The 26,312-nt window shown below is 48.5% G+C and overlaps 1 protein-coding gene and 1 non-coding gene across 2 annotated transcripts in view; both read left to right on the top strand.

Moving 5' to 3' along the window:
- The window catches only part of GAB2 (GRB2 associated binding protein 2), a 142,645-nt gene that overhangs the window by 89,196 nt on the left and 27,137 nt on the right, over positions 1-26,312 (top strand). The window lies entirely within an intron of this gene.
- TRNAS-UGA (transfer RNA serine (anticodon UGA)) lies at positions 22,636-22,708 on the top strand. Its single transcript has one exon. It is a non-coding gene; the product is annotated as a tRNA-Ser (tRNA).

Here is a 26,312-nt window from a genome sequence, read left to right as displayed (position 1 = left end):
TGCAGGACATTCACAACTACCTCCCCCCCCCACACCCCCAGTGACTCCTACTCCACGACCAGAAGATGACAAAAAACAAAACCAGACCTCAGTACCGTGGTTAGATTCCCCTCTTGTATAATTTAGCCTCAAGTTTAGCAGCCGCAAGGAAGCAAAGGGCGGTATGAATCAGAGCCACTGCCCTGGAGAAGGAGTTTGAATTCTTCCTCCCACACTCCTTCCCCAGTTGCAAGTGGAATCCGGGGGCTGCTTTTACAACCATTTGGGTGCCTGTATTTTTTTCCTTCCTAAAGCTGTAACAGCCCAGGGGAGCAGTTTTGATTAGGAAAAAAACATGTGGGGGAAATTTAAGAAAAAAATCCCCATGGCCTCAGTTCTGTATTCTGAGCGGAGGTTGCCCTTTGCATCTCTGCCTGAGCCAGTTCACATTGCTTCCCCCCCTTTCAGTCTGGACTATCTTCTTGGGCTCAGTGAGAAGTCAGTTTCTTCCATGTTTATTTTAGGCCTTTCCTAGGGTTGCCAACCTCCAGATACTCGCTGGAGATCTCCTGCTATTACAACTGATCTCCAGCCAACAGAGATTGGTTCCCCTGGAGAAAATGGCAATTTTGGCAATTGGACTCTATGGCATTGAAGTCCCTCCCCTCCCCAATCCCTCCCCTCCTCAGGCTCTGCCCCAAAAACCTGGTGTTGGTGGCGAAGAGGGACCTGGTGATACCCAAACTGGGGTTCAGGTTCGTTCGCCTGGTGCTGTTTTGAGACCAGTTACATACAACACACATTTAGTGGAAGGAAAAGAAAGTTTATTCCAGGCCATGAACAGACTGATGCAAGGGAGTCACATGAACACATGCCTTCTAATGAATCTGACCCTTGGTCTATCAAAGTCAGTATTGTCTACTCAGACTGGCAGGGGCTCTCCAGGGTCTCAGGCAGAGGTCTTTCCCATCACCTACTTGCCTAGTCCCTTTAACTGGAGGTGCTGGGGATTGAACCTGGGACCTTCTGCCATGCCAAGCAGATGCTCTACCACTGAGCCCCCTCCACAGCTCTCCAGGGTCTCAGGCAGAGATCAACACATACCTTCTACTGAATCAGACCCTTGGTCCATCAAAGTCAGTATTGTCTACTCAGACTGGCAGGGGCTCTCCAGGGTCTCAGGCTGAGGTCTTTCCCATCACCTACTTGCCTAGACCCTTTAATTGGAGATGCCGGGGATTGAACCTGGGACCTGCATGCCAAGCAGGTGCTCTACCACTGAGTCACACCCCCTTCCCAAGTCTCTCCAGGGTCTCAGGCTGAGGTCTTTCACATCACCTACTTGCCTAGTCCCTTTAACTGGAGATGCCAGGGATTGAGCCTGGGACCTTCTGCATGCCAACCAGATGCTCTACCGCTGAGCCACAGCCCCTCAGCCCCTGCGCAAAGCCTGCACAAGGAGACAATAGCTGTGCAGTGCATTTTAAACATTTTATGAGGGGCGATAGAAATTGCATAATAATAAGTTAACGCAGAATCAGAGGGTCTGCAAACCTAAATTGATCGAAGAGAGAGCCTGTAAGCAGAAGCCTGTAATATTATGGGAACTGAACTACAGCGTCTATTTGACAGCAAATCGACGGTGCGTTATTTGCCTAGATGTTTGCCTAAGGATTGCATCTCGGAGGCAGGAAAACATTGCCGGCGGCAGCAGAGGCCAACTGCTTCCTGGCCATTGTGCTCCGCGCGCTCCCGTTTCCTCTCTCGCCGCTTTGTGCAAGCGGTGCTTGTATCTGGAGTGGCGGGGGTGGGGAGGGAGATCACGAGCAGATTAACAGCGACTTTGGATTGCTAGCAAATGCCAGTCCTACAAACAATCTTCGTAGAAACTACCATAAGAACACAAGAAAAGCCCTGCTGGATCGGGCCAAGGCCCATCAAGTCCAGCAGTCTGTGCACACAGTGGCCGATCAGGTGCCTCCAGGAAGCCCACAAGCAAGACGACTGCAGCAGCATTGTCCTGCCTGTGTTCCACAGCACCTAAGATAATAGGCATGCTCCTCCGATCCTGGAGAGAATAGGTATGCATCATGACTAGCATCCATTTTTACTAGTAGCCATGGATAGCCCTCTCCTCCCTGAACATGTCCACTCCCCTCTTAAAGCCTTCCAAGTTGGCAGCCATCACCACATAAGAACATAAAAAAGCCCTGCTGGTTCAGGCCAAGGCCCATCAAGTCCAGCAGTCTGTTCACACAGTGCCCAGCCAGGTGCCTCCAGGAAGCCCACAAACAAGTCAACCAATAAGGAGTCCAGAACTAGGGTTGCCAGGCCATGCTATGTGAAGTTTTGGGGGTGGGGAGTGGGACATGGGCGGGCACATCATCATACACAAAGCTGCCTTATACTGAATTAAACCCTTGGTCCATCAAGGTCAGAATTGTCTACTCACAATGGCAACGGCTCTCCAAGGTCTCTGGCTGAGGACTTTCATGTCATCTACTGCCTTGTTCTTTTTTACTGGAATTGACGGGGATTGAACCTGGGACCTTCTGCATGCAATGCAGGGGCTCTTCCACTGAGCCACATCCCCTCTGCACCATGACATTACTTCGGGGGGAACCTGGAAGTGCCATCGGGTAGCTCTAGGAATTGCCGGAAGTTTTCAGCCATTCCTAGAACTACCCGATGTCATGGGCAACCAGAGCTGCCGGCCTGCACCTAAATCGGCTGGTTCTGCTCGTCTTCTGGTGACATCCCCTGGTGACTCTTGCCTGAACACTCAAAGAATGGACATACTAATGCATGCATGCATGGGGGGGGAAAAGCTCCCATTTGAAGCAACAATCTTGTTGGCAGCTGCGTCTCTCTCTCTTTCTCTTGTGAATGTCTTTGACCCTAAGTTTCCTGAGTCACAAGCAGCCAGTTATTTTAAGAATGCAGCAGTGTTTGGCTTGCTTTTTAGACAGTAAACAATTCCAGAGAAGGAACATACTTGGCACAGAGCAGTTACTGGGGAGCGTTGGAGTTGCCCTGCTCTTCGCCCCTTCCCCCAAATGAGCTGATAGATAGAACATAAAACGTTTTGCGCTGGATCAGGCCAAGAGCCCATGGATAGCAGTATTCTGTTACTAGTATGCTGTGCCTGGACAGATACTAGGGTTGCCAACCTCCAGGTACTAGCTGGAGATCTCCTGCTATTACAACTGATCTCCAGCCAGTAGAGATCAGCTCCCCTGGAGAAAATGGCTGCTTTGGCCATTGGACTATGACATTGAAGTCCCTCCCCTCCTCAAACCCCACCCTCCTCAGGCTCCACCCCAAAAACCTCCCACTGGTGGCGAAGTGGGACCTGGCAACCTTACCAGATACCCCTTCTAAGCACTGGAGGAAGGCAAATGTCCTCCAGAGGAGGGCAACAAAGATGGGTGAGGGGTCTGGAGACCAAGTCATATGAGGAAAGGTGGAAGGAGCTGGGTATGTTTAGCCTGAAGAGAAGTCTGAGAGGTGATATGATAGCCATCTTCAAGTACTTGAAGGGCTGTCATAGAGAGGAGGGTGCCGAGCTGTTTTCTGTTGCCCCAGAAGGTTGGACCAGAACCACCGAGTTGAAATTAAAGCAAAAGACCTTCCATCTAGACATTAGGAAGAACTTTCTAACCGTTAGAGCGGTTCCTCAGTGGAACAGGCTTCCTCGGAAGGTGGTGAACTCTCCTTCCCTGGAGGTATTTAAGCAGAGGCTAGATGGCCATCTGTCAGCAATGCTGATTTGATGACCTCAGGCAGATGATGAGAGGGAGGGCATCTTGGCCATCTTCTGGTCATGGAGTAGTGGTCACTGGGGATGTGGGGGGGGGAGGTAGTTGTGAATTTCCTGCATTGTGCAGGGGGTTGGATTAGATGACCCTGATGGTCCCTTTCAACTCTAGGATTCTGTGATTCTATGGAGTGTTCAAATGTATATTCCTGCCAAACATAGTGGTTCGGTTTTGTTATTGTGGCTAAAATCCATTCATATCCATGAATCCCCCTGCATTTATTGTGAGTTGAGTGAAGAACATACATGCGACATGCAGAAACGCTAAGAGAAGTCTCGGCGATACTCGCAGCCTATGTGGTGTAGTGGATGGAATGCCAGGCGATGACATGCGAGGCCCAGATTTAAATCCTTGCCTGTGCCTGCCTGGGTGACATAAGGCCATTTTTCAGAGTTGCAGAACCCTTGGGCAAGCTGAAGGGAAAGCAAGCAAAATTCCAGCCATGTAGTCATACCAGCTCTGGCTTGGGAAATTCCTGGCGATTTTGGGGTGGATCATAGAATCATAAAGCTGAAAGGGACCACCAAGTTCATCTAGTCCAACCCCCTGCACAATGCAGGAAATTCACAACTACCTCCCCCTCCCACACCCCCAGTGACCCCCACTCCATGCCCGGAAGATGTCCAAGATGCCCTCCCTCTCATGATCTGCCTAAGGTCATAGAATCAGCATTTCTGACAGATGGCCATCTAGCCTCTGCTTAAATACCTACAGGGAAGGAGAGCTTACCACCTCCCGAGGATGCCTGAGGGATCCTGGGGAATGGCGGGGTTTGGGGAGGGGTGCAACCTCTGTCATATAATGCCACGGAGTCTACCCTCCAAGGCACCCGTTTTCTCTAGGGGAACTGATCTCTAACATCTGGAGAACAGTTGTAATCCCAGGAGATCTCCAGGCCTCACCTAGAGGGTTGGTAACCCTAACAATGAGCTGGGTTGGTCATGTCTGTCACAAGGCAGAGATGGCTCTTGTGGGAAAAGGGTTCCGTTAGGTTAGAAACTGGAATTATAGGGGGTTTTAATGCCTTGAATATAGATACGTTGCTCAATGTTGTCCCCTGAGCTGCGGGAATTTATTCAAAACTTCAGCTGTATCACCCTGGGGCTGTGTTGATGTTTTTTTCCTCTTCACATCATAAAAACAAAAGGAAGTAATTTGTGCCTTTGTAACCTGACTTTTCTGAAGAATACTGGGGTAATTCCATGGAGGTAATAGTCCCTTTAAAGGTTAAGACCGAGTGTAAACATTCCATTAACAGAGCTCCCCGGCTTACCGTTCCGCATTACCATCCGATGAAGTAGCTAATTACCTGCAAACGCTCAATACTATAATTTCAGCGAGTCCTTAAAGGTGCAACCAGACTCTATTAATAAGTATATTATTATAGCTATTCCTTCCCTCTGACTGACGGCCGGCTGACGTAGGAAGAGGCGTTAATGGCCAGTTCCCTGCTCGTAAATTAGATGAGAACACGTCACCGATTCGGCAGGTCACCAGCTCTGTCAACATCTGTGGGTGCCAGCCGGTAAATACTGAGCCAAGGGTTGCCAGAGGTGCGGGGGACTGTTCAAATGCCCCATGTCCACCCCTCCTTAATAGTACTGAGAATTTTATATAGCACTGTCAACAACTGAAATCTTCACGTACATTATCTCATCATCCACATCATCACTTTTATTAGGCATTTACCACACCGTAGTTATTTACATTATCTTATGAGAATCCTCTTAACAACCCAGTAAGATGGGCCAGAGTCCTGGCCTGGATGTCCCAGGCTAGAAGAAGAAGGGAGCCAGCGTAGTGTAGTGGTTAAGAGCAGTGGTGGACTCTGATCTGGTGAACTGGATTTGTTTCCCCACTCCTCCTCATGAAGCCAGCTGGGTGACCTTGGACTAGTCACACACTCTCAGCCTCACCTACCTTACAGGGTGTCTGTTGTGGGGAAGGGAAGGGAAGGCATTTGTAAGCCTGTTTGATTCTTCCTTAAGTGGTAGAGAACGTCGGCATATAAGAACCAACTCTTCTTTGTCTTCTTTTATATGCTGACTTTCTCTACCGCTTAAGGGAGAATCAAACCAGTTTATAATCACCTTCCCTTCTCCTCCCCACAACAGACTCCTTGTGAATTAGGTGGGATTGAGAGAGCTCGAAGAGAGCTGTGACTAGCCCAAGGTCACCCAGCTGGCTTCTTGTAGAGGAATGGGGAAACCAACCCGGTTCTCCAGATTTAAGTCCACCACTCCAAACCACCGCTCTTCACCACTACACTACACTGGCTGTCCAGCTCTTGGAAGCTAAGCAGGGTCAACCCTGGTTAGAACTTGGGTGGGAGACAACCTTGGAAGTCCAGGATTGCTACACGGAGGCAGGCAATGGCAAACCACCTCTCAACCTCCCTTGCCTTGAAACCCCTATGGGGTTTCCATAAGTCAGCTGCGACTTGACACTACTTTCCACCACCAAGGTGAGCCAGTATTATTATCCCTATGTCATATTTATTTTATTTTCTTCATTAATATCCCACCTTTCTCCCCATTGAGGACCCAAAGCCGCTTATATCATGCCCCTCTTCTCCTTTTTGTATATGGAGGGCTAAGGCTGAGAAGGAGTTTCTTCCTGTGGCTCAGTAGTAGAGCATCTGCTTGGCATTCAGAAGGTCGCAGATTCAATCTTCAGCACCTCTAGTTAAAAGGACCAGGCAATAGGTGATGTGAACGACCTCCGCCTGAAACCCTGTGCCTGTTAAGTGTGTGGGGGTGGCGATTGTAAGCTGCTTTGAGTCTCCTTAAAGCAGGGGTGGGGAACGTCAGGCCCGGGGGCTGTTTAAGGCCTGCAAAATCATTTGGTCTGGCCCTTTGTGGGTCCTGGCAGATCTCTAGCTCATAAGGATCTAAGATTGGTGATCCGTACCCTATCGCAGACAGGAATAGCCTCTATTCAAGGCAGATGTGTGTTTGTTTTGCTGAGAAAATGAACCTTTTTCTCCCCTTGCAGAAGAGTCATTAGCTGTGGAGCTGCTAGGACCGCCCAAGAAACTGTGTTAACCCTTTCCTACCCGGGCCATGGTCAGCTAATTTTAAAGTTGATAATTTTGTATGGCCCGCGAATGATGTTATAAATATCCAAATGGCCCTTGGCGGAAAAAAGGTTCCCCACCCCTGTCTTAAAGGTAGAGAAAAGTTGGGTATAAAAACTGAATCTTCTTCTTCCTTCTGCCACATGTCAGCAGTTGGTTGTGCAGCTAACCCTAAAACAGATAGAAACCAGAACACACATTGGGGTCTTCAACAAAGTCCATTGTGTTCAGCTGCATGATCGCAGCAGCGAGAGTAGCATTGGCCACAACTTGGAAACGAGAAGAAGCTCCAGAATTGGAGAAATGGCAAGACAAAATGACTGAATATGCGGTGATGTCCAAATTATCTAACTTGGTGAAAGGCAAAACGACGGAAGAATTTCAGAAGAAATGGGCATTTTGTTTTGATTATATTAAGTTAAAGTAGAGTTTAGTGAATAAGGGGGGAGGCATGGTAACATATAAGTAACAAGAATATTAACCTAGTAGCATTATTGTATCTATGGGATAATCAATTTAGAGTAGCAAAGAAGGTATAAAAGCGAAGGATATCAGGGCAAGAGGATCTGTATTAAGTACCAAGTATTATTAATGCTTTATTAAATATCCTGGAAAGTACTAAACATTAAGTATGAGTATAGTTCGGGAATCAGTGGGGATAATAATAGTTAAGCTGAATTTTGATTAAATAAATGATTAGTAAGATTTTAGGGAATAATACAAAATATACTCCCTGAAAGATGGCACATATTGTATGTTTGTGAATGGATGTAAGTTTGTTTGTTTGTATGTTATTAGAAAATTTAAATAAAAACTTATTAAAAAAAACAAAAAACAAAGTCCATTGTGAGGGGTCAAATAGCTTCCCCGTCATGTTCCACACATCCATGTGCAAGAGAGTTAAGTGTCTGAACCTGGGTGGTAAAATGAGAAAGGCCTGTTTCCTTAACCAAGCTTTTAGTGACCCACCAAGACACTAGAAAAGAATGCAAAACGTTGCTGGTGACTTTGGCTGACTTCTCCCTCCAGAGTGTGTGTGCCGTGGGCTGCGTCTGAAGCACTGTTTTCTTCTACGAGGGAGTTTACCACCCAATAAGAGCATTGTTTGCAAGAGGAAGGGGAGGTCGGGGGATTATTTTTCTTACTCATGGGATACTTCACATGGGACCGAATGCCAGCAGCCGAGATGTTTTGCTTTGGGACGGAAAGGATGTGAGATGTTTTCTTGACTGGGTTACCTAATCCTCTCAGGGTTGCCAGCTCCGGGGTGGGAAATACCTGGAGGTTTTGGGGGTGGAGCCTGAGGAGGGCGGGGTTTGGAGAGGGGAAGGACTTCAATGCCATAGAGTCCAATTGCCAAAGCAGCCATTTTCTCCAGGGGGACCGATCTCTGTCGCCTGAAGATCAGCTATAATAGCGGAAGATCTCCGGCTACCACCTGGAGGTTAACCAAAGACAAAAACTACCTACGTACGCTGTGATGAATATCGTCAATTACAAAAAACAGCACAAGGGCTCTAAGTATTGATCCTATTCATTAACTAATATAAATCACAATGCAAATACAGTAATACGCAACAGTGCGAATACAATGATACGCAATACAATATCACAATACACCAATAACGTCTGCAAAGTCCATCCAAAATAGCAGTTCAAAATTTCCAAAAGTATTCACATCTAGTCCATATATATCTTCTTGAAAGCGGGATAGCTTGACTGATAATAACTCAGGTTCCGCAGACTGATAATAATTCAGGAAACGTGTCCACCGGTTTGAATTCAACATTTTCACCAACATTAAAGCTTCATCAGCCTTCTATTTAACATTGCATAGCACCACTGAGGGTTCACAAGAGCAGATGTCTTTCACGGAGGTTTTTCACTTGGAGGATGGCAACCCTACTTGTAGGGGTTATCTCTTGCTAAACTGGAGGGTTAGTGGTGGTTGGCCAGCTAAAGGTGGATTGATAGGGTTGCCAGGTCCCACTTCGCCACCGGCGGAAGGTTTTTGGGGTGGAGCCTGAGGAGGGTGGAGTTTGGGGAAGGGAGGGACTTCAATGCCATAGAGTCCAATTGCCAAACGGACATTTTCTCCAGGTGAACTGATCCCTGTCGGCTGTAGATCAGTTGTAATAGCATGAGATCACCAGCTAGTACCTGGAGGTTGGCAACCCTACCAATTTGCCATTTCCTCACTAGGTGTTTTTTAAAAAAAAATCCATACCAAGGGTAAGGTTGCCAGTTCCCTCTTTGCTACCAGCAGGAGGTTTTTGAGGCGGAGCCTGAGGAAGGTCAGGTTTGGAGAGGGGAGGGGCTTCAATGCCATAGCCAAAGTGGCTATTTTCTCCAGGTGAACTGATCTCTTAGGGTTGCCAGGTCCCTCTTTGCCACCAGCAAGAGGTTTTTGGAGCAGAGCCTGAGGAGGGCGGGGTTTGGGGAGGGGAGGGGCTTCAATGCCATAGAGTCCAATTTCCAAAGCGGCCATTTTCTCCAGGTGAACTGTTCTCTATCGGCTGGAAATCTGTTGGAATAGCAGGAGATCTCCAGCTAGTATCTGGAGATTGACAACCCCATGGATTGACCTCTGGCTGACAGCCTCACTAATAGCTTGTAGCAGCTGCCCCTAGCTGCGTTTATTACCAGGCATATCAAGCAAACATTTTTCACAGCCTGCCCACTTTCATCCTGGGCCAGAATTTTACGTCTCTCAAACCTCGATCCCCAGATTCCTTCCAAACCAATACAGATGTTTCAACATCTGCCAGACTCACAGCCAGTGGGTCAATGAGTAGTCTCATTTAAGTATACATTTGCCAGATTTTCCCTTCCCATGACAGTTACAGGCAGAGTTAAGGGATTGTCTAGAATTGCTTTCCCTTTTGCCTGCTGCTGAAGTCGCTTTAAAACAGTGCATAGAAGAAGAAGAAGAAGAGTTGGTTTTTATATGCCAACTTTCTCCACCTTTTAAGGAGAATCAAACTGGCTTACAATCGCCTTCCCTTCCCCTCCCCTCAACCAACACCTTGTGAGGTAGGTGGAGCTGAGAAAGCTCTAAGAGAACTGTGAAAGCTCTAAGAGAACTGGGTAGCCCAAGGCTACCCAGCAGGCTTCATGTGGAGGAGTGGAGAATCAAACCCGGTTCTCCAGATTGGAGTCCACTGCTCTTAATCCCTACACCACGTTGGCTCTAGTAGGAAGCTAGGAAGCAGGGTTGCTGAATAGCCAGGTTTGTACAACTCTAACCAATAAAATTTGGGGAGGGGCTGTGGCTCAGTGGTAGAGCATCTGCTTGGCATGCAGAAGGTCCCAGGTCCAACCTCTGGCATCTCTAGTTGAAAGGACCAAGACGTCTTCTGCCCCGGTCCCTGGAGTAGTTTTGCATGAGGGGCCGCAGAGCCCGTGAAACAATAGTGAGAGCTCCAGTTCCCTATTGAATATGGTCATGCCCATCTCTGTAGTCTGGAGATCCTACCATGGCCAGTGAATTGTTAAAGCTAACATTGACATTTTAGGGGGAAGGAGAGAAAAAGGTCTAAAGAGAGAATTGAGAGGTCACCACCTTCAGCCTTCTTTTAACAGAAGGGAAGTTTTCTCTCTCTCTAATATATCTCAGTTCCCCAAAGGTTTAAAATATGGTGCTCCAAGCAAGAGAGCAAGACTAATAGAGATGCCTGCGGAGGAAGAGTCAGCGTAATAAGAGTAGCACTAGATGTCTGTTTTTCTGCAAGCCGGGAAAATTTGGGCAGGGCTGGATGACTTGAAGCCCTTTGTCTTCATCAGAAGTGCCTTGCTAGGTGTGACCCAAGGGTTCTCATTAGGGGAGGGGCCATTGCTCAGTTTGTAGAGCATCTGCTTGGCACGCAGAAGGTCCCAGGTTCAATCACTGGCATCTCCAGTTAAAGGGACTAGGCAAGCAAGCGATGTGAAAAAACTTCTGCCTGAGACCCTGGAGAGCCACTGCCAGTCTGAGTAGACAATACTAATTTTGAGGAGGAGCAGTGGCTCAGTGGTAGAGCCTCTGCTTGGCATGCAGGAGGTCCCAGGTTCAATCCACGGCATCTCCAGTTAAAGGGACTAGGCAAGTAGGTGATGGGAAAGACCTCTGCCTGAGACCTTGGAGAGCTGCTGCCAGTCAGAGTAGACAATACTGACTTTGATGGACCAAGGATCTGATTCAGTAGAAGGCAGCTTCATGTGTTCTTGTGTTCACCTTTGCCTGCCGCCGGAGTTCACGTGAGACCCGTCTCTAATTGTCTCCGCCATCTGGTAATCAGAGGTATGCTGTGTTTCAACGCTGCATTTCAGCGCTTCTATATTTAAAGAAAATCATCCAAAACACCCATGTGCAATTACGATTCCGATTAACAGGAAGATGCATGGATACGACTGGCATTACTGTGAGACGGGAAATAAAGGAGAAATCTTTGCATATCCCCAACTGTGCATTTTAATTGTATTACGTGTGTGTGTGTGTGTGTGTGTGTGTGTGTGTGTGTGTGTGTGTGTGTGGTTTGCCATCGCCTTCCTCTGCAGAGTCTTCCTTGGCGGTCTCCCATCCAAGTACCGACCCTGCTTCGCTTCCAAGATCTGACGAGATCGGGCTATACCATGCTGCCTTCCCACTAGGGTTGCCAGGTCCCTCTTCGCCACTGGTGGGAGATTTTTGGGATGGAGCCTGAGGAGGGCAGGGTTTGGGGAGAGGAGGGACTTCAATGCCATAGAGTCCAGTTGCCAAAGCGGCCATTTTCTCCAGGGGAACTGATCTCTATCAACTGGAAATCGGTTGTACTAGCTAGGGATCTCCAGCCACCACCTGGAGGTTGGTAACCCTAAGCCCGGAACAAGTTACCTAATGATTATGTGTAGGGTTGCCAACCTCCAGGTACCAGGTGGAGACCTCCTGCTATTACAACTGATCTCCAGCCGATAGACTGGAGAAAATGGCCGCTTTGGCAATTGGACTTTATGGCATTGGAGTCCCTCCCCAAACCCCGTCCTCCTCAGGCTCCACCCCAAAACCTTCCGCCGGTAGCGAAGAGGGACCTGGCAACCCTAATTATGTGGCAGAGGTTGAATATGAACCAACTGCTAGAGTTGCCAGCCTCCAGGCTGGAGATCTCCCGCTATGACAACTGATCTGGCGACATAACTCAGTTCCCCTGGAGAAAATGGCCGCTTTGGCAATTGGACTCTATGGCATTGAAGTCCTTCCCCTCTCCAAACTCCTCAGGCTCCAACCCCAAAATCTCCAGGTATTTCCCAACCCGGAGCTGGCAGCCATAACCCCAGCTCTGTTTCGTAGCCGTTATGCTACACCGACTTCTGTCCTCCCAAAGAATAGTCCGACATGCCCATATTGATTTTTGCTCTCAAGCACAAAACCCAGCATTTTGAGAACATCGCAGTAAATCATACATCTGTGCCCTTTTTCGTTGTTGATTTTTAATATTTATGAAGTGTGTTTCCGCTCTGTAGGGCGCTCGAGGCAGGAGAAAGCTTAATAATATGCACGGGATGAGATAATAGCGGCGGCTAGATCACTCGGGAAAATCAATAACATCTGAAGGCCTAAAGAACATTAAAACAAAAAAACCAACAACAACCACCCCCCAATCAATAGATGTGAATAATAAGACCATAAAAGAGTGAAAACAAAGTCCAAAAGCCACCGTCCTTCTAGCGGCAGAGATAAGCTTCAAAGTGTGTGTCAAGGCCTCATCAAATCTCAAAAGCTCAGCTTGGGGCAGGGGGAGGTTGAGCAGCAGGGATCTGGGGGGCTCAAGGGGTGTTGCCTGTTCTGCTAGGTTCTGTCCCCCCCATAGCTGCAGAAGCGTGAAGAATTATGGAAATACAATGAAATTATGACGGACAGAAAGCTCAGCTTGCTAAGGGCCACGGTGCCTGAATAGGATTGCCAACCCCTGGGTCGTGGCTGGAGATCTCCTGCTATTACAACCGATCTCCAGCCGATAGCGATTGCATGAACACACGAAGCTGCCTTATACTGAATCAGACCCTCGTTCCATCAAAGTCGGTATTGTCTACTCAGACCGGCAGCGGCGGCTCTCCAGGGTCTCAGGCAGAGGTCTTTCCCATCACCCACTTGCCTAGACCCTTTAATTGGAGATGCTGGGGATTGAACCTGGGACCTTCTGCATGCCAAGCAGATGCTCTGCCACTGATCCGTGGCCCCTCAGTTCACCTGGAGAAAATGGCCGCTTCAGCCATTGGACGCTGTGGCAAAGAAGTCCCTCCCCTCTTCAAACTCCATCCTCCTCAGGCTCAGCCCCCAAAATCTCCAGGTATTTCCCAACCCGGAGCTGGCAACCCTATGCCTGAATCTCCCAGGATCCTCCAAGCTGGATTTGGCAGCCCTGTTTCCAGTGGGAAACCCCAAAGTGCATATGGAACATGTAGACTTAGGGAGGACCTGGATGGGAGTGGGGGGGAGGTAACATGCTTTTAGACTAGGGTTGCCAACCTCCAGGTGGCACCTAGAGATCTCCTGTTATTACAATTGATCTCCACATGACCAAGATCAGTTCTCCTGGAGAAAATGGCTGCTTTGGAGGGTGGACTCTATGGCATTATACCCTGCGGAGGTCCCTCCCCTCCCCAATAGTTTGCTATTGCCTGTCTCTGCGTAGCACCCCTGGCTTCCTTGGTGGTCTCCTATCAAAGTACTAACCACAACTGACCCTGCTTAGCTTCTGAAATCCGACAAGATAAGGCTAGCCTGGCCCATCCAGGTCAGGGCTGAACTAGGATTGGAGACCAAAAAGTCCCCAACACCATTACTCTATCCTGGTTAGTTGATCAGTTCTCCTGGAGAACTGATCAGTTGACCAAGATCAGTTCTCCTGGAGAAAATGGCTGCTTTGGAGGGTGGACTCTATGGCATTATACCCTGCGGAGGTCCCTCCCCTCCCCAAACCTCACCCACCCCAGGCTTTTCCCCCAAAGTCTCCAGGCTAGGCTATGCCTTGGTTGCTAGATCTTGGTTGGCAACTCCCCTAAAGCGGATGGAGACACTGCAACATCACTTCTGGCTGCTTAAATAAACCAGAAGTGATGTCACCGTGTTGCAGGATACTCTTAAGATTTCCCTGAAACTCTACGGTAAAAGCCATAGAGTTTTTTGTGGGGGATCCTAGAGAGTCCCATAACTCATTGATATGGAATGGGGATTAGTTCCTGTCATAAGAACCTAAGAAAGGCCCTGCTGGATCAGACCAAGGTCCATCAAGTCCAGCAGTCTGTTCACACAGGGGCCGACCAGGTGCCTCTAGGAAGCCCACAAGCAAGACGACTGCAGCAGCACCATCCTGCCTGTGTCCCAAAGCACCTAAGATATGCGGCATGCTCCTCTGATCCTGGAGAGAATAGGTACGCATCATGACTAGCATCCATTTTTAGTGTTAGCCATGAATACCCCTCTCCTCCACAAATATGTCCACTCCTCTCTTAAAAGCCTTCCAAGTTGCCATACCGCTGGAAGAAAACCATTCCACCCAGGAAGACGTGAGCAAAAGGCAATTGAAATATTTCTTTCCCCTTTCCCCGAAAGATCATTGGAGTCAGGAAAATGTTTTCATCCCAGCTAATGCAAGATAAATAGCTGGCAGTGGTATTAATTAAAGGGGAGGAAAGTCCTTGGTGGAATTGGGCACTTAATCACCAGCTCCCCTGCTGTGCCCACTCCGCCATGGTGTTTGATTAAGAGGGGAGACGCCCTTGGCGGTTCCCTCCGGCGACTTTGCGCTCTCCTCTCCGCCAGGCTTGCAAAACCCTTCTCGGCTTCTTTGAGGGCAAAGCTGTGTCATGGCCGAGGTTTGTTTCTTATATCGGGGTCTGCTTTCCAGGCGAGAGGAAGAAATTGTCTCTCGAAAGCTGCTCACGGCAATTGAAATTCAAAACACAATCTTGGCAGGTGCTGAAATGAAGTCTTGGCAGAGCAGATATTGGGGCGGAAATTCCAGGTTTGAGGCATGCTCCTGTGCTGTTAGAGGAAGGGGTGCCGGCCAGGTGCGGCCCGGAGATCTCCCAGAATTACAACCTGTCTTAGGGTTGCCAACCTCCCCATTGTAGCTGGAGATCTTCCGCTGTTACAACTGATCTCTGGCCGGTAGAGATTCGTTCCCCTGAAGACAATGGCTGCTTTGTCAATTGGACTCTATGGCATTGAAGTCCCTTCCCTCTCCAAACCCTGCCCTCCTCAGGTTCCACCCAAAAAACTTCCCATCGGTGGCGAAGAGGGACCCGGCAACACTTGGAGAAAATGGCTGCTTTGGAGGGTAGACTTTGTGGCATTATACCTGCTGAGGTCCCTCCTCCAACCCCTGCCCTCCCCAGACTTTGCAGGAAGTCCCAAATTTGCAGGAATTTCCCAACGGTGAGTTGTCAGATATGGAGGAGCCCTTAGCAATGACGCGCGCGGGGGGTTCAGTCCTTTCTTGCTAGGGTTACTAACTTCCAGGTATTAGCTGGAGATCTCTTGCTATTACAACTGTTCTCCAGCTGACAGAGATCAGTTCACCTGGAGAAAGTGGCCGCTTTGGCAATTGGACCCTATGGCATTGAAGTCCCTCCTCTCCCCAAACCCTAGCCTCCTCAGGCTCCGTCCCAAAAACCTCCCGCCAGTGGCGAAGAGGGACCTGGCAACCCTACCACCAATTCTCTCCCATAGATTACCACCCAGTCATGCTCTTTGCTACACCAGGAGCAAAAATGGGAGGTGAAGCAACTTCACAGCACTCTCTGGCAGGAGGGTTGGGTGGGGGGGCACCGCATCGCAGGAGACTTTAAAAAAAGATGCAGCCTGGTGTGCTGACCAGATGTTCTTACTGGAAGTGACCAAGGGTAGCTCTAGGAATCACTGGAAACTTTATGGTTTCACCATAGACTTTCCAGTGATTCCTAGAGCTACCCTTGGTCACTTCTGGTGAGTACACGAGGTCACATTTTGTTTTGTTTTTTTCAGCGTTTCTCCTGCCACCACTCTGGGCAATGGGACCCAGGGGGGGCAGAGGATCCCCCGCCTCTACCAGCGGCTTGGCAGCCCTGGCAGAAGTGAATCTCTGGATGGAATCAATAGATTTGGCCCTCGGCCACCTCAAATGTTTGTCCTCAATTTGAAAAAAACAACATTTGCCAAGCAGGGTTCGAAGAGCAAAGCACACCCCGAAAGCCCTAAACACAAACTTCGACACATCAGAGTTTACCGAGCGGTCTTCTTTTTGCATTAGTTTATTTACTCTTAATTTCCCATTGCTAGAAAACCAGTCGGCATTGGGAAATTCTCGCGGGAATTGCAGAAAGACATAAAGAGGGTTAAGCTGGGCTCTACGGCATAACGAGATGCGTCGCCATTGCCTTTCCCTGTAGCCATCTCTCCTACCCCCCGCTTCCCTTTGCCCTTCAAAGAATTGATTGCCGTTTAAAAAAAAAAACCCGAGATATATAATGCTTTGAGGTCAGGGTGGTGCGACTTGGCCCCTTTCCCCGCCGCAGCTCTTTGTTCTTCCCTTCGCCGCTCCGATTCTCCTGTTCCCATGATCCTCCAAAGAGGCTTTTGCCTTTTTGGAAAGGCTGCTGATTTCTTTTCCTTAAAAAATAAATTAATTAAGGAGCTCTTAGAAGATGGATGTCATTTCTGGGCATAATGTTAGCACTGATTCCCCTCCCCGCTTGCCTCTCAGTAACTGAGCATTTGCCAACACACGTAGGGTTGCCAACTTCCAGGTGGTGGCTGGTGATCTCCCACTATTACAACTGATCTCTAGGCGATAGAGATCAGTTCACCTGGAGAAAAGGGCCACTTTGGCTATTGGACTCTATGACACTGAAGACCCTGCCTTCCTCAGGCTCCCCCCCCCAAGAAAAAAACTCCCAAGTATTTTCCAACCCTAAACACACCCTGAAGATGGGTTCATGGGTGCTGCCAAGGTGGAAGGAAGATTGAGCAGAGAGGTTTCCTGCCCGTGTTTGTTCATTCATTTATGTAATTCATTTATACCCCGCTTTTCTCCCCAATGGGGACCCAAAGCGGCTTCCATTATTCTCCTGTCCTCTATTTTATCCTCACAACAACCCTGTGAGGTGGGTTGGGCTGAGAAAGTGTGGCTGGCACAGGGTCTCCCAGCTTCCATGGCACAAGTGGGAGTGATGTAACGGTCGACGACTTCACATGTCCCCTCCATGTCCCCGTCCCCAACCCTCCTGCCAGTTGCTAGGCTCAGCCTGGCAGCCCCTGGTGGACCTGGTAGGGTTGCCAACCTCCAGGTGGGGCCTGGAGATCTTGGAATTGCAGTTGATCTCCAGGTGACAGAGATCAGTTCCCCGGGAGAAAATGGCTGCTTTGGAGAGTGGACTCTGTGACAGTATATTCCACTGAGGACCCTCCCTTCCCCCGAACCCTGCCCTCCCCAGGTTCCAGCCCCCACCAAGTCTCCAGCAATTTCCCAGTCCCGAGTTAGCAATCCTATGTGATATGGTTCTTGTAGGTTATCCGGGCTGTGTGACCGTGGTCCTGGTATTTTCTTTCCTGACGTTTCGCCAGCAGCTGTGGCGGGCATCTTCAGAGGAGTAACACTGAAGGACAGTGTCTCTCAGGGTCAAGTGTGTAGGAAGAGTAATATATAGTCAGAAAGGGGTTGGGTTTGAGCTGAATCATTGTCCTGCAAAAAATATCAAAGGTAATCATTGTCCTGCAAAAGTACCTTTGATACTTTTTGCAGGACAATGACTCAGCTCAAACCCAACCCCTTTCTGACTATATATTACTCTTCCTACACACTTGACACTGAGAGACACTGTCCTTCAGCGTTACTCCTCTGAAGATGCCTGCCACAGCTGCTGGCGAAACGTCAGGAAAGAAAATACCAAGACCACGGTCACACAGCCCGGATAACCTACAAGAACCAATGAACTCTGACCGTGAAAGCCTTCGACACCTATGTGATATGCCCACAGAATAATTATTGAGGGAGCTATGGGAAACCTGTCCTCTTTGGGGAATCTCTCACCCTGAGCCAAACATTTCCTCTGCGCCCCACCCTCAAGACGTGGCTTTGAGTTCAAGTTTCAGTACCGCCATGTGCTCGGGCTTAACGTTACAACCGGCTAATGGCTGTGCGGGCCTTAAGAGTCCCAGGAGGCCATAGTATTTGAAAGGATCTTGGTGTTAATGGAAATTTCAGAGGGCGCAGAGGTAGAGGAAGAGAAAGAGTGCCGCTGGGGGTGGGAGGAGAGGAAAAGACAGTGAAATTAAATAGCAGAATGAAATCGGAATGTGAGAAACGAGAAAGGAAGCCTCTCTTAGGCTGTTATCACTGTCTGCAAACAGCAGTGCTGAACAGTACTGTGTGCCTGAGAGAGCGGGAGAAGAGCTGAGAGATGCCATCTTGACAGTGCAATTCTAAGCAGAGTTATGCCGTAGAGTCCAATTGCCAAAGCTCCCATTTTCTCCAGGTGAACTGATCTCTGTTGGCTGGAGATCAGTTGCAGCATCAGGAGACCTCCAGCTAGTACCTGGAGGTTGATGACCCTAGGCGGAGCCAACCACAAAATAGCTGCTGCGGGAAGGGGAGCCACATGTTCAGAGGAAGCCCAAGTGCAGGGAGAAAAGGGGTAAATTTTAAAAATATGCACTTGAAAAGAGGAGCAAGAGAGAATAAAACCAACCTTGTAGTCCAGGTTGCAAGGTCTCCTGCTATGGCAGGAGATATCCTGCCGGCAACCTGCTTTTCCTGCTGCATTTCCTTTGAGCGGTGGGAGAAAAAAATTTTAAGCTGCTGGCATCGCACATGATATGATGACACTTTCAGGGAAAACCCAGAAGAGATGTTATGTTGCTCTAGGAATCGCCAGAAACTCTGTGGTTTTACCATAGAGTTTCTGTTGATTCCTAGAGTGACATGATGTCATGCACAAGGCTGGAGCCCCCCATGTTTCCGCCCCCTGCATCTGAAACAACATTAATTTGACCTTCACAGCCAACTGGATCTCCAGAAGCCAGTCCAAAGTCCTGCTTGGCAAAAATCCCATCTGGGCATACCCACCTTCTAAAAACACTTGGTGGGCGCCAGGAAAGGTGTCAGCAGGCACCATAGCACATATGAGTGCCACACTGAAGACCCCTGAGTTAGATCATCTGATGCTATACTGAGTTGGATCAAGCCAGGCACAAACAGAAAGAAAGCAGAAAAGAAAATATATTTGGGTGTTATTCTGCATGCATGAGCCACAGCACAACGGCTCAATAACTAAATAGTTAAACACTGTAAAAACAGGACTTGCAGCTTTGTGAAGGCAGCATTTTCAATAAACGGTGAAAATGTTCAGGTGCCCTTCCAGTACCTTATGTCTCATATGACGGGTTACTGAGATAAGCAGAGGGAATGTTATATTTTAAAAAAGTATGTACACATAACCGTCTAGTATTCAAAGCAAGGGAATTCAAAGCTGTCAGAAGGATGGAGAAAACACATATTTTTAGATTAAAAACCCAAAAAGCTCATCCAGATTTGTTGAAAAAAAATTCCCTTTTTTTTGTACAATGCCCATTGTGTGGATTTTTTGATCTGCAGTCTGAAGCCAAGTTCTGAATTAGATCTATAGATGCCATGCACTCGACAGGATTCTCAAGGCAGTTCCCTTGGTGTCGCCTGAAGAAGAAGAAGAAGAGTTGGTTTTTATACACAGACTTTCTCTACCACTTAAGGAAGAATCAAACTGGCTTACAATCACCTTCCCCTCCCCACAACAGACACCCTGTGAGGTAGGTGGGGCTGAGAGAACTGTGACTAACCCAAGGTCACCCAGCTGGCTTCATGTGGAGGAGCGGGGAAACCAACCTGGTTCACCAGATTAGCCTCCGCCGCTCATGTGGATGAGTGGGGGATCAAACCCGGTTCTCCAGATCAGAATCCACCACTCCAAACCACCGCTCTTAACCACTACACCACGCTGGCTCTCCACCAGATGACACCACTGGCAGATTCCTTGTTTCTTTCAGCCTCTGGGATTCCCCACCTTCCTACCGCCTGCCAGTCTTTTGGGGGAAGATGCGCTGAAAACGGGGGCTAGTGTGATTTGTGCCATTCTCTAGTGGGCGGTAGGATGGGGAAGACGCCCCTGCTAATTTTGATGAAGGCGTTTACTTCCGGTGCCCTATTTTTTTTCTAAGACGTTCTCACCCTGCAAAGGTTTTCTGATCTCCCTACCATTCAGGGAAGACGAAACAAACAAGACTCTTGTCTTAGCTTTTTGTGACAGATAGGATTTCCTTCTCGCGTTAGAATGGAGTGAATACTGATCACAGATAATCCCTGGCCTTGATTTATTGCATGTCAGGAGAATCTCTTAATACGTCGCTAGATCTTTTTTTCACCCTTCCTTTTTTAAAGAGCTTTGTGTGTGAAGGAATGTTTCCCGCTGTAACAGAAGCGAAAGGAGCCGTCTCATTGTGCCGATACTATTAAGTTTTCCTTTCATATTTTTTTTCTGTTGTATATAGTTAACAATGTCTAAAGTCTGGGAAGCTCAAATAAACTTCTAATGTTTGGCAGCGTCCAATACTTCCTTTTCCAAAAGTTCACAAGGAGTCCATCTTTCCAAGAAACTCTTTCAATTTTCCATCTCTCACTTTGACACAACCTTTTGAAAATTATATTTATTTAGATGTTCATACCCCACTTTCCCACCCCCACCCCACTAGGACCCCAAAGCTGTTGACCACATCATTCTCCCCTGTTCCATTTTTATTTTCGCAACAACTCTGTAAGGTAGTTTAGGCTGGGGGGGGGGGGCTGGCTTCCAGTCATCCAGCAAGCTTGCATGGAACGAGTGGGGATTCGAACTGGGGTCTCCTAGATTGTAGTCTGGCACTTTAACCACTATACCACGCTGTCTGTATGTGGCATTATACTGTTTATTTTTTTTCCGTTTGATATAGTGCAGCTGTTTGCGATCTCTATCAATAATCAGATGATACCCAAGTCCAAAGCACTATTTATTGAGAGGGCACCAGAAGTGTTAGGCCATTACACATGGTTGTTTGGCCCCTGGAATCTCCCGCGGGTGTAGTGAATCTCCAAAGGCCACACTCATGGCCATGGCCCACCTGCGGAATGAACCCTCCCAATTCAGGATCTTCCCCAGGTTATCAGAATGCTGTGTTGCCGTGATTTTTACGGCCAATTCGCCACAGCTGCGGGAGTTTAAGCACCCGGGTTGACTCCCCACTTGTAGCCCCAGCAGCGGCTCCTTTCCTCTCTCTCCCCTTCTCCCCCGCGCCTTCCTTGGCCTTCTCCCAGAACCAGCTGGGGTCTTAGCCCACCTCGCAGCATGCAGCATGCAGCCCGGAGCCCCACAGTCAAGCGGCGAGGCGGCGAAGCGGATCCTTACATAAGAACATAAGAAAGGTCCTGCTGGGAGTGGACATATTCATGGAGGAGAGGGGTATTCATGGCTATTAGTTAGAATGGATACTAGTCATGCTGCATACCTATTCTCTCTAGTATCAGAGGAGCATGCCTATTATTTTGGGTGCGATGGAACACAGGCAGGATAAATACTGCTGCAGTCGTCTTGTTTGTGGCTTCCTAGAGGCACCTGGTTGGCCACTGGGTGAACACACTGCTGGACTTGATGGGCCTGGGTCTGATCCAGCAGGGCCTTTCTTATGTTCTTATGATCAGACCAAGGCCCATCACGTCCAGCAGTCTGTTCACACAGGTGCCTCTAGGAATCCCACAAGGAAGACGACTGCAGCAGCATTGTCCTGCCTGTGTTCCACAGCACCTCATAGAATAGGCCTGCTCCTCTGCTCCTGGAGAGAATAGGTATGCATCATGACTAGTATCCATTTTGACTAGTAGCCATGGCTAGCCCTCTCCTCCATGAACATGTCCACTCCCCTCTTCAAGCCTTCCAAGTTGGCAGCCATCACCACATCCTGGAACAGGGAGCTCCTTCCAGCACCGACGCTGCCTCCACCCCAGCAAAGGCGAGCCGGTATGCATCGGCTGGAAGTGGGCAGTGTTGGCACTGGAAGGAGCCTTCACTGCTCGACTGTGGGGCTCCGGGCTGCATTCTGCAGGCTGCAAGGTGGGCTAAGACCCCGGCTGGTGCCAGGGAAAGGCCGAGGAGGGCGCAGGGGACAGGAGGAGAGAGAGGCACGGGTGGGAGTGGGGCAGGAGCTACCGCTGCTGCAGCTGTCCCTTCTCATTTGTTTGTCCCTGTCCCCTCTCCCCGCACGTTCAATTTTTGGAACACGGGATTAGAAGCTGTGAGGTGGGACAGGGACAAACCTATGCGAAAACAGCCATGTGTTAATGGCCTTAATGTCTGATAGATGTGACAAGGGGGCCAAGTTCTCGAGCTAATTGACTCATTAAAAATTAACAAATGGCGAGGACCAGATAGCGTATTCCCAAGCGTTCTTAAAGAACTCAGATGTGAAACCGTTCATCTTCTAGCAAAACGTACAGCTGACTCCTAAGATCTGCCACCATGCTGGAGAACTGGGAAGCAGCTGATATTAAAATCTGCCTTGAAGAAGAGGTCAAAGGACATGAAAGTCCTGTTAGGCGATGCTCTTTCCCAAGTAAATGGGTGGAAAGCATTATTAACATTTAAGATTATGAAACCGATAGAGGAACAAGTCTTGTTGAGGGTGAATTGTATGAAATTCTACAAAGGGATTGTCTCGCCTCACCAAACTCTTAAAATGCTTTGAGAGCATCAGCCTTTAGGGGAGGGGGCGTTGGCTCAGTGGTAGAGCATCTGCCTTGAATTCTTAAGGTCCCAGGTTCAATCCCTGGCATCTCCAGTTAAAAGGACTAGGTGATGTGAAGGACCTCTACCTGAGACCCTGGAGAGCCGCTGCAAGTCTGAGTAGACAATACTGACCTTGATGGACGGATGGGCTGATTCTGTATAAGGCATGCGTTCATGTGTGTATGTTCAACCAGGTCACCCCTGTGTAAATAGGGGTGATCTGGCAAACATTTACACGGTCTTCTAGAAATACGTACCGTTTCGTCATCCAACGTCTTCAGTATAACGTAGAATCTGCCATACAAGAGCTTAAACCAATACATATGCAGTCATTTAAAAGCTATCTTGTTCCAGCAAGTTGTGCATTATAGGACCATCGTAATTTTCTTCGTTGTATGTGTAAAATATTGTTAGAAACAGGAGACTATAGTGTGTTTTGAGATCCAAAACAAAGCACAGCTAGAACCGAGTCCAGTATCAGAGACCAACATGATTTTTTGAGGGTATGCGCTTTCGAGAGCCGAAGCTCCCTTCGAAGGAAGGAAGGGACCAATCTCATAGGTCTCTAAGGTGCTCCTGGACTAAGGTGTGTGTGTGTGTGAAGTGCCGTCAAGTTGCAGCCGACTTATGGCGACCCCGTTGGGGGGTTTTCATGGCAAGAGACTAACAGAGGTGGTTTGCCAGTGCCTTCCTCTGCACAGCAACCCTGGCATCCCTTGGTGGTCTCCCATCCAAATATTAACCAGGGCTGACCCTGCTTAGCTTCTAAAACATAGGGTTGCCAGGTCCCTCTTCACCACCACCGGGATGTCTTGGGGGCAGAGCCTGAGGATGGCGGGGTTTGGATAGGGGAGGGACTTCAATGCCATTTTCACCAGGTGAACTGATCTCTATCAGCTGGAGATCAGTTGTAATAGCAGGAGATCTCCAGCTATTACTGTACCTGGTGGCTGGTAACCCTAATGAAACACAAAGCCTGTCACCCCCCATTTCCACTACATACGACACAATTCCAATTTCTTTCTCTGCTTTTTTCCCCGGCGCTGCGTGGAACCATTCCCTTCCCGATAAACCCTTCGCCTCTCTTGTTTGGGGTTTGTCATTTAAACTCTGATGGAGACACGCTGGTTCCAAATCCACTTCAACCACTCACTTAGTGGCCGGGTCGCTGTGGGGAGTATAATGGGAATACATTTTTGAAAATCAATGCCTGTGTCAGAGAAATGGCCTCCCTCGAGGGGGTGGGGGGAGCGGCAGCATGCTTTTACTGGCGTTTTGCTGAAAGGGGCCCCTCCCCACCGTCTCTGCCTGTCTCCCACCCTCGCCATTTCCTTTTATGACTTCCCAATAATGGAGACCAGCGTTGAGTGACCTTTCTTTTTATTTCAGTCACCTACTGACGGTTGAGTTCAAAATTACAACAGTGAAGTCCTCAATTCCAAGCTGTCAAAAAAATAATAATAATAATTCTACCCCAGCCCTCAAGCTCCCCATGCATCCCTCCCCTTCATCCATCTAGAGTTTGTTTATGAGGTATATCTTTTTATCCAACTGATTTCCCGAATCCAGTTGAATGAAGTCAGTAATTTGGTGTCTGTAGTTATAAAACCAGCTTCCCCAACATTCAGAGGTCATACTCTAGCACAACCAAAAGAAACCAAAAAACCAACACAAAAGAAGAATTGGTTTTTATATGCCGACTTTCTCTGCCACAAGGGAGAATCAAACTGGCTTGCAATCGCCTTCCCTTCCCCTCCCCACAACAGACACCCTGGGAGGTAGGTGGGGCTGAGAGAGCTGTGACTAGCCCAAGGTCACCCAGCTGGCTTTGTGTGTAGGAGCGGGGAAACAAATCCAGTTCACCAGATTAGCGTCCGCCGCTCATGTGGAGGAGAGGGGAATCGAACCCGGTTCTCCAGATCAGAGTCCACCTCTCCAAACCACCGCTCTTAACCACTACACCACGCTGGCTCTCACTACAGCCCAGATGTTACCACCGCTGCATCGATCCCCAGCCTCACAGTAGTGACTTTTAGCAGCAAATGTCATTTTTCTTCCCAGTCCTCAGGGAGGCGTCTTCACTGAGGTTTTGCAATGTGTACATTTAAATAATTGATTAAGGGATCGATTCAAGGGGAATGGCTAGAGGGATTAGCATTGGCTGATGGCTTTGAACCCGGCCAGCTTGACTGGAAGTAAACACAGGCTAGAAGCCACTCATCGCTGCTAGCACACTGGGCAACACAATCAGAACAGACACAAGGAACTACTTCTTTACTTAATGAGTAACCCAATTGTAGATAGGGTTGTCAACCTCCAGGAAATAGCTAGAGATCTGCTATTACAGCTGATCTCCAGTCGATAGAGATCAGTTCCCCTGGAGAAAGTGGCCGCTTTGGCAATTGGACTCTATGGCATTGAAGTCCCCCTCCCTCTCCAAAACCCCCCCTCCTCAGGCTCCGCCCCCAAAATCTCCCACCGGTGGCAAAGAGGGACATGGCAATCCTAATTGTAGAAGTCACTGCTAGTGGACGTAGTTATGGCCTTGACAGCTTAAAGAAGGAATTAGACAGATTCATGGAGGACAGGTCCATCAGTAGCTACTCGTCATGGTGATGAAAAAGAACCTCCATACCCAGAGGCAGTGAACATCTGAATAGCAGTAGGGTTGCCAACCTCCAGGTGGTACCTGGAGATCTCCTGATAATACGGTTGATCTCCAGACGACCAAGATCAGTTCCCCTGGAGTAAATGGCTGTTTTAGAGGGTGGGTGGTATGCATTATACCCCACTGAGGTCCTGCCCCTAGAATCGTAGAGTTGGAAGGGACCACCAGGGTCATCTAGTCCAACGCCCTACACAATGCAGGAAATTCACAACTACCTCCCCCACACACTCCCAGTGACCCCTACTCCATGCCCAGAAGATGCCCAAGATGCCCTCCCTCTCATCATCTGCCTAAAGTCTTAAAATCAGGGTGACTGCCATGGCCAAGTGGGGATTTGAATCCAGGTCTCTTTAGTCCTCGAACAATACTGGTAAGATGCTTTTTCTGCCCCCTCCCCAGGTGCAGAATTTGAGGCCCTTGTGTGTGAAGAAGAGAGCTTTTGTGCTTGATCCCACATGGAAATCATTAAGGTTAATGTTAAATATTGATCAGTGGTGCGCGTAGGTATGAACCAGTGAAGCCAACCCCACATATTGGCTTATATTAATGTCCCTTTTTCGATCTTGACAGAAACTTGTGGTATGTGGAGGGGAGAGCGGAGAGGAAGCCTAGTGGACGCATCAATTTTTATACTTCGACATTGGATAGGCGGCTGATGAATCACCTCATGCAAAGGAAATGAGGTTTTTTAATTAAAAAAAACCTATATGTGAAGTACTGTCCCTGTTTCTTTCAGAGGGTAGCCATTTTCGTCTGCGGTAGTAGAGCTAGATTCAAGTCCACTAGCACCATAAAGACCAGCAAGACTTTCGAGGTATAAGCTTTCGAGAGTCAAATGCCCATGAGTCTGTGGATTGTATGTGAATGTGTACAAATTGAATAGTTGGGGGGCCATAGATGTTTGAGTCCTCCATCCATGCTTTCAGCTAAAGACGCTTTCTGAGAAGAAGAAGAGTTGGTTTTTCTATGCCGACTTTCTCTACCACTT

This window comes from Euleptes europaea, chromosome 12 (genome assembly GCF_029931775.1).
Source record: "Euleptes europaea isolate rEulEur1 chromosome 12, rEulEur1.hap1, whole genome shotgun sequence".
Classification (NCBI taxonomy): Eukaryota; Metazoa; Chordata; class Lepidosauria; order Squamata; family Sphaerodactylidae; genus Euleptes; species Euleptes europaea.
This window is presented reverse-complemented; position numbering and strand designations above follow the sequence as displayed.